The following is a 9310-nucleotide window of genomic DNA, read 5'->3' on the forward strand; positions in this document are numbered from 1 at the left end:
GGCTGGTTAACCCCAATCCCGGCCGCCTCAGACATCGCGCTGAGCTTTTGGGTCTTCGCGTCGCCCAGCGCCAGTGCAGCTGAAGTGAGCAGCTGGTGGGAAATGCTAATGGCTCCTGGAGAAATAGAAGATACAGAATGATTCTCATTCCCTCCTCGAGTGTGTGGAAGAAGCTGGACATACGTTTCACGCTCCTAATCCTTCTTTTACATTTTTAGTCATACTCCTATTAAACAACTAATTAATGCTCAGAACCACTAGGGAATACATTAGGCATGCAGCGGAGAGGCAGGGTGCTGGGGGGCTACAAACCACCGAGGTGATTTAAGACACGGATTTCAGGTTTTTCCCTCGTCAGAGCAGAAATGAAAGAGTGGGCCGTGGCGATTGTATTTAGATTCCGATTACTTCAAATTAGAAGGGGGTGGAGGGAGCGTCCAAGCAAAGCAAGCAATTCCCTGCCCTGCAGATGTAAACAAGATTGTAGCATCAAAGGTACCAGCTCCTTAAGGGCCAGATCGCCTGGGCTGGAACCCGGGGGGTGGGGAGACACTGACCTTATGTATCTGTGAATTTCAAGGATGTTACACTTTTACATAAACAACTCCGGCGGCTCTCCTGGTGATCCCCAGTGAGACTCACTGTTCTAGAATATCTCAAATTTTTGTTGTCCTCCGGAAAAATACCTTCTTTGTACTTTCCCAAATTTTAAACTGTATCTAAAGGTAACAACCTTCCACTAAGCCAGTGCACTAGATAATTTCTCACAGCCGTTTTTTCCTTTTTGGTCATCTAATTTATTGTGTGGGAGGACACGAGGAATTAAACATATGCGTCCCTTCCCCCCCCCCAATCAGCCTAATAAGAACCATGCTGGCTAAATGAATTCATACACTTTTTATTGAGATTCTGAATTATACCCCTCCCTCTAATATTTTGAAGCAGGTGACAACTGTTAGAACAAGAATCAAGTTGTGAAGCATAGGGACGACATACAATTTTGTGAGCAAAGCGGACAACACCGAGGACTCTCACCCAAAAGTCAGGATTTGGGAAAGGTACAGTATTATCTTAGAGTCCGCCCTGACGGGGTGCGTGCTATCATTTACTTTCTTCACTCTGGATTATGATCTCAACCCTGGCAAGCAATTTCCCCAGTTCCTTATCTGACAACAACCGAGTATGTAAATACCAATGGCCAGAGATGTTTAACTGCCTCAAACATTATTGATTTTGTTGGCGGTTTTAGAATTTCCCTCCCCAGTCCAGGTCCAGTTTCCGAATTGTCCATTCGGGCGCTTTGATCCATACCCTGATGCTACAATACAATAATTGTTTTGTTTTTTTTTTAAGGCATTAAGAGGAACCAATTGATTTGCATATAAATTAAAATTATTATGCGTTGTCTATTCCGGTGTTTTATAATCATTTCGAAATTAGTACTTAACCACTCGAGCTAAAAGAATATATAAATGTCTGTATTGACTCACTAATGAATTACCTAATTAAAACGTCCCGGCGATGTTGGCTCTGGAAAGATTGTTAAACCGAGACATATTAGGGAAGGGATGAATATTGGAAGGGTAACAGACCAGTGTCTGGAACTCAGAACAGAGTTTCCGGTGATTTCGAGCGTTAATTTTGGAGCATTGGTTCTTTCCTGTTGTTAATGATTTTGTGCTTGCTTGTAAATAAAAGAGAGAAGGAACGCTCTGGTGGCCGCGGTCACTCAGGCCCTTTGCTCTGGCAGAGACTGTTCAGCTCTAAGCCAGCAGTGCTAAATCCTGGGAGAAGCTGGACCAGCCCTGGAGGTGCGTGGATCGGCTGGCCGCCTGGCCCGTCTTCCCCTCGCCTCCTGCCTCGTGGGCCGGCCGGCCAGCTGCGGCAGCGCGCTCTCAGCGCGCTCCGAGAGCTGGAAATAGAGCCGGCATTTAATAGATATGCTAACTGAGCACTTACCTTCGTCCTGAGAATATGAATAAAAGGTAGCACTTCTTAAGAGAGGCGGTGCAAAGGCACGCTAGGAGTTCAGAAAAGGCTGGCGGCAGGAAATCTGTAGCCTGGGGGCTCGCCAGCAACCCCTTTCATTTCAAGCACTTATTGATTTGCTGTTGTCATCTTTGGCGACGCAGAAGGACACTTGAAAGAATTTCTGATGGGGCTCTGATCTGAGAAAGGAGGTGACCTGCCCAGGCTCTCACCAAATTCTTAATTACTACNTCTTAACTTTTTAATTATTCAGAATCTTCCTTACCTTTCATTGGCTTCCCTTTTGTAGCGGTTTTCTATTCGCGTCTCTTCCCACCACCTTTCCCTGGGTAGGGTCTGTATATTGATCCCTCTGACCTTTGGCACATCTGGGCCTTCCAAAATCTCTCAGTCTTTCCAGATTTGAGGTTGGAAGGCTCCACCCTCTCCGCAATGTGCACACAGTCAAAGATAGGAAGACTTACACAGACTGCCCTCCAACTTAGGGGATCTAACAGATGTTCTCTTTTCAGTTGTCTCTCGAATCTGAAATGCCTGTCTGCTTTTAACTTGGATACCCCTCTCTTGCCCATTCCTTTTTCAAAGCAGTTTGAACGTGTGTGCAAATGCGCCCACAGCGTCTCCACCTACATTTTTTACCAAACTGTGAAGAAAGAGGAAGGAACAAATGAAGTAGGTTAGGATATGGATTGCATCAGGAATCCGAATCCCCAGTTTTAGGATTCCTGAGTCAGCTCTGGCCATCTTCTGCACTGAATCATTGCAAGTGGGAGGCCCACAGGAACCAAAACAGGTAAGGCCACAGTGAAAAGCAGAATACTTTCAGGATTATTTCATTCAAATGCAAATTATGACTCAGGGGGTTTATTTATAACCATATAGTTTTAGTACAGGCAGAATTGGACAGAAAAGCGTATGTCAGCATGGTTATTGCTATTAGGGAGGATAAATACCTTGGACTCATCAGTGAGAGAAAGACCCCCAAAGTCTACAGTGGTTTTACTTCATTTATAATAGGAACTGAGACACAAACGGCTTTATATATTTTATGGACTTTGACTAATCTGAATTTCCATCAAAACGTAGCTATACAGAATTTCTTTTAATTTCTGATAGCAGTTTCAGAAAATAAAGACATAGAGACACCCTGAACTGGGTAAAGCCTTTGAGTTCACTGCTCCTGTAAGTTCAGGAGTATAGTATTGTTTTTGTTTTAAAGAATCTGTGAGGGTTTGCAAGTCTTTAACAGACTTCAATTAACAGACATCCTTGTTTGAGTCTACATTCATTATAGGAAACGTCCAATTGCTATGCTGATTTTAAAGTGGCCTTTCTGCCAGCATAATCGTGGTTTTCAAAAATTTTTAGTTTAATACACAAAGCTCCCAGTTTTCACTTCAGAGCTTCCATTTCGATTGTTATGAGTAATAATTTGTAGTATTCTATGTATTTCCTTTACTTATCAGGGAAGTGGGTTGGGTTTCATCATCACCATTGTCACAGACAGCAGACTCTAAAAGCTAAGCCCTTTCTTGTGAAATAATATGTACCTGAAATGTTGTTTTCAACATCATCCTATAGATATATCTGCTAAACTTTCTTGGGATTTCTAGCAAGAGTTTGTAGCAACTAGAACCTTCTCTCTCACAGAAGGTGTTCTCTCTGATGGGCTTTCATTTCTGGAGGAATGGGTTTTGTGACCAAGGAAGGAGGTTGGAGACCTTGGAAGGTGCAGCTGAATCAAGCCAGAATTCAGTGAAGTGACTGATGCAGGGCTCGGATCTCCCATCCTGCGTTTCTCTTCCATTAGAGCATGGACTCCCCCACTGTGGCATCCTGAAGCACTTGACTTGTGTACATCAATAGTCCCCTTGTGGTCTTCACAATGTGGTTTTATAGAAGGCCTCTGGTTCCATGATGTTTTTTAGCTGTAGCTCTCTTACTTATTATCATAATCTCAGTATTTAGGTTTCGGTGTATGGAGGTGAAAGCGGCTGTGTTCATAAGCTGTAAAATACAGAAGAGCTGGGACAAGTGAGGACGCATCACAACTCGAATTCAGATGTGTTTCAATGACTCCGTCTGTGTAAAAAGTCTGGGAATGCTTCCTGCTTTCCCCAGCTTTCTACCCTAAACTTTGTATGGACTATGAGAGAGAGCCTCTGGCTAATGAAGTATGATGAAGTCTGGGTTTAAGAAATATCATTTGTATTGAGAACAAAGTGACCACAAAGTGTAGACATTATGGGTCTGCATGAGTAATAATGATAATAACCAATATTTATAGACTGCTTAGTTTAGCAATTATGCCAAGCAGTTTTGTATTGATCTTCACATTTATTCCTTACACCAACATGAGGAAGTAGGCAATAACCAGATTCCTAGCAGGAATTTTACAAATGGGGGCAATGAGGTTGGAGTGATTATGTCATGGGTCCAAGGTCATCTAGCTTCTAACCAGTGGTATGCAGAATGAGTGGGAAATTACTTCAGATCATCTAGGTGGTAAGTGGCAGAGTGGGAATTTGAATCTAGATTTGTCTATCTCCAAATTCCCAAATATTAACTAGTACACTGAACTGGTGGTGAATAGGATTCTAACTACAGGGTTAGAATCCTCTGGGGAGAGAAATATAGAACGTCCATGTGGAACATAAAAAAAAAAAAGAGGAAATACAGAGATAAGCAAAGCAAATATATTACATGGGGGATGGAGACAGTCAGAAATTTTTTACATGCTAGAGAAAAGGAAAAGGGAAATGATTGAATTAAAGAAAACCAAAAAACCAAGCTCTACTCTTTGTCCTGGGCAGTTCATTCTAGAAAAGAGAAGGTAAATTCAGGAATAGTTCTGAACAATAGGAAAATTAATGCCCACATTGTCAGGTTGACCCAAGCCCAGAATAAGAGCTCAGAAATCTAGTTTACAAGAACTCTTTCCTGGATATTCCAAGGGAGAATAAAATGTTGAAGTGGAGGTTTGAGTAGTTTTATCCCCAAACCAAAGAGAAATGCAAGTAAGGACTGAGTAATAAGGACATCCCCATTGTAAAAACATGCAAATGGAGTGAGGAGCAGAATGTAAAAAAATCTGTTAGGAATCTGGTTACTGTGCTAAACCACGCTGAACTCAAAGGAGAAATTAAATTTTACCTATCATTACCTACCTGTCTAGTTTGCACCCTAATATCTTTATTACTATAGTAAAGTCATTTGAAAATTTAATAAGATGACTTCTGGTGCTGAAGAAGAAACCTTGGGTGGATGGGTGTCAGGAGACAAAGGGGAAACATAATGATCCCAAGGTCACAGTCTGTTGCTAGTAATGCTGGACCATATACTAGTTGTTGTTGGTAGAATGTGAGCCAGGGGAGAATGCCAGGGAAATTTGTACAAGGTCCCTTTCATCACAGCAGACCAGTTACTGATCCAAAAGGTTGTGCCCAATTCAAGTTTGCCTCATTGTCAAAAAGGATTTACAATTGGCCCATTTTGACCTTTTCCAGAAGGGATAGGTAAATGTAAGTGAATGTGTAGCATCCCAACTTTATGAAGCACAGGAGAAGAAGAAATGGTAGGATCACTACAGTTTCCTGTTTTCTGGCAAAAATTCTTATTCCTTTGTGATGTGAGTAGAGTAAGGTGGCCTGAGGAGTGGTTCAGGTAATGAAAAATGGTGGCTGAGTTTATTTGAAACCTTTTCTTAATGTTTGTTTTTTTATTGAGAGAGAGACAGAGACAAAGACAGAGAGCAGGGGAGGGGCAGAGAGAGAGGGAGAGAGAGAATCCTAGGCAAGTTCCACACTGACAGCCCAAAGCCTGATGTGGGGCTTGAATTCACAAACTGGGAGATCATGACCTGAGCCAAAATCAAGAGTTGGATACTTAACTGACTGAGCCACCCAGGTGCCCCTATATTAAAGGGGATCTTAATCTATCCTGTCACACAATCTCTTGAGAATTCTTTGGTATTTTTGAAGGTGAAGTTTGAGGGGGCACACACACACACACACACACACACACACACATATGCTGTAATATATATATTATATATTATTTTCCATGTCTATCCCGTGAGTCTCATAGTTAGCACCTCTCTAAATGTGCAAGAGAAATTAGGATCCAAGGGCGTCTGGGTGGCTCAGGTCCAGATCTCACAGTTCATGGGTTTGGGCCCGAAGTGGGCTCTGTCCTGACAGCCTGCTTTGGATTCTGTGTCGCCTCTCTCTCTGCCCCTCCCGTACTCTGTCTTTCTCTCTTTCTCAAAAATAAATAAATAATAAACATTAAAAAAAGAGAAATTAGGATCTGTATGCAGTAAGTATTGGGAAGGATCTAGAGGGTGATCCCCCTCTCTCAGTTTACATTGAAATCTAAGAAGATAGTCCATCACCCTTTTCAGCAAAGAGTCCCCTGAGGTCCCTTCATAATTCATTCTGTATATCTGTATATTGACTGAACTCCCATTGCTGAAGAAAATGATGTCATGTCAAATAGCTTCAATTAATAGAAGGCATTTCTGGGGTGCCTGGATGGTTCCATCCATCATGGGTCTGACTTTGGCTTAGGTCATGATCTCACCATTCATGAGTTCGAGTCCCTGATCGAGTGAGTCTCTGCTGTCAGCACAGAGCCCGCATCAGATCCTCTGTTCCCTCGTCTCTCTGGCCCTCCCCAGTTTGTGCTCTCTCTCAAAAGTAAAAATACACATTGAAAAAAAATAGAGGGCAGTTGTTCCATAGTCTTTTAAATATTTCATATGTCTTTTACCTTCAAAAAACCGTATGCAAATATTATTAGCCTCATTTAACAGATAGAAAACAGTGTTATAGAATAGAGACTTTTGGAGTTTTCCCATTATGCAGCATGACATTGTGAGAACTAAATTAAAAACTAAGTCAGAAAATTCTGTGTTCAAGGCTTTCCTAGCAGACCCGTCACTTCTTGGGGCAAGTTATTATCTTTCTATCTGAGTAAAGTCCACGTTTGATTGTAACTCTATCTGTCCTTCTGTTTGTCTGCCTGTGAGTAGTTTATCTTTTAATCCATCAATTTATCTCCTTGCTAGTTTTCTAATACACCATAAGTTAACCAATGTTGATAAGATTTCACCCTTACTGTGAGAGCTACTTGAGCAGATTGAGATGGTTGTCATATTTTTCAAATATTACATGTAGCTAACAGTGCTGCTACTGTTTAAGTACCATGATTTCATTCTTATCTGGAAATTGTACACATACCACACCTTCTGTCATGAGGGGACCGCCCCCTCTTATTAGTGCTTTTGATATTTACACTGTCTCTTGGGAGGATGTTGGATCATTTGTTTATGTCACTCTTGAAGTTATAACAACTGCCTTTTTGTTCAGATGTGTCTTTTCTCACAGGTATATTTAGTGTGTTTCCCAAGCCTGACTTCCAAGAAACTGAAATCACTGGCTCACTGGAAGATGTTTAAATGTCTTGGAAGAAAATGCTGGAATAATCCTGGAACAAGCGTGGTTTTCCATCATTGTCCTTATCTGAGTGTAAATGTACTTTTTTCTTGTGAAGTCACATATGGCAACATTTTTTTTTTTTGCTGGAATATGTGAAAGAGCCCCTTTCTTGAATGCAATTTATGAATGAAAGCAATAGGATTTCTTAGTTATTTTCTTTTTTGACATTTGTTTTCCTTATTCTCCCCTGAAGTATCTAGTCTTTTTTTTCAAAGATGCAATTACAGAGAATATTTTGTATTCTCTTCCTTTCCCACAGGAGAGCAACTGCAAGTTGCAGGAGTTAAAACTGTATTCTTATAGTTCTTTATTCTTTTTGGCCAGAGTTGACAACTCCTCCCTCTTTTCCCAAAACATTAATGTCATTCCACTGGTTTCTGATTTACGAAAATCAAATAGGATCTACCAAAGTAATGTTTTTCTCTTGAAATATTTACGTATTGTCTTAAGTGTTAGAAAGGGCACACAGATCATAGATGCTTTCCTTGTTCTCCATCTTCTCCAAGTATACAGGAATGTGTTGAGCAGAAAGAGAAAAAAATCAAGAAAGGAAAAAGAATGAATGAATTAAAATGAGAACAAAAAGCAGAGTCAGGGTCTAGGATTGTGGTTCAACCAGATGATTTAGTTAATTTAATAAATTTGTTTTGTGGTCATTTGTTAAGCTGAATTCTGGAGGATGGAAACATTATTTCTAGATCTTTAGGGGCATAAGCTGAGTTAAAAAAAACAACTAGCCAAATCTTTTAATTATATGGAAATGATCACACAGAAAAGCAAAGAAGAGAGGGATGGTTATAGTGATGTGCACGTTTGGGGGAATGAGAGAACTCTAGAGAGTAGGACGGGTTGCAGATTAATTTTAGGAGACTGTTTTTTGAGTCATTTGTTTCCCACATTGAAGGTAAACAGTCTTGCGTTTTTAAATTGAAATTTACTTCTAACTACAGGTTCAGTTAACTTCTCATCTCCCCAATCATTTTGTTATAATCATTTGTATTGTAAGAGACTCTGTGATTTGGCTCAAATGTCGCTATCTCAGTTTTTCCTTTAAACGTATCTTTTGGAGGTTAGCAAAAACTGGGAAAGTACATGATTTCCAGGTCCCTCCAAGGATTATTTCATTGAAAAGCTACAAGCCAACCAGTGAGCCTTATCCTGACCTCAGAGGGCTCCCAGGATTTGAAGGAATGCAGGGATGAGAGCTTAGATCAGGTTTAAGGCTGCTCTCACTTCGCTTTAGCACCAAACCAGCAGACTGGAGTCTCCCACAGGTAAGGGTATCTGTGAGAGTTCCTCAAAAGAGGATACATCCCAGAAGTTTCAAGTTTGGGGGTCTTATAGCCCATAAGGAATGAGGGGTCTGCCAGGACAGAGGAACTTGAGCCGTAGTACTGTGGTAGAAGCCATGGGGCCCTCAAATTATCCCTCTATTACCATATGCAAGAGTCCTTACTGCCCCCTAGGAACTTACTTCTGTATTCTGCTTATTATTGGATCATTGGCCTCTGCCCACCTGGCTAGGAGCTAGAGATAGTGAAGGACAAAGACATCATATGTGGGGTTGAGGAGTAGAGAGAAAACAACAAACATCAACATTTCTTCATGAAATGAAAAAAAATTAGTGATCTCTAAAATAGGAGGAATTACTGATCTGGATAAAATTCATTGATTTTAAATGATTTATTGTGTCTGATTTCCTACCTCACATTATAAACAGATATCTGAAAACTATGAAATTGATGTAAATTAGAGCTTCAGAACAACTGATACCCAAGGGTCTGGGGTCTGTGATATAACAGCCACTTTTTTTTTTTTTTTTT

At 40.8% G+C, this 9310-nt stretch overlaps 1 long non-coding RNA gene across 1 annotated transcript in view; it reads left to right on the plus strand.

The window, feature by feature from the left end:
* LOC144224160 (uncharacterized) overlaps positions 1–9279 on the plus strand; it is a 12438-nt gene extending 3159 nt beyond the window's left edge. The window contains exons 3-5 of the long non-coding RNA XR_013332970.1: positions 946–1058; positions 2578–2782; positions 7377–9279. This is a non-coding gene — a long non-coding RNA (uncharacterized LOC144224160). The remainder of the gene's footprint in view (positions 1–945; positions 1059–2577; positions 2783–7376) is intronic.
* Positions 9280–9310: the final 31 nt, after the last annotated feature.

This window comes from Crocuta crocuta, unplaced genomic scaffold (genome assembly GCF_008692635.1).
Source record: "Crocuta crocuta isolate KB4526 unplaced genomic scaffold, BGI_CrCroc_1.0 scaffold52, whole genome shotgun sequence".
NCBI lineage: Eukaryota > Metazoa > Chordata > Mammalia > Carnivora > Hyaenidae > Crocuta > Crocuta crocuta.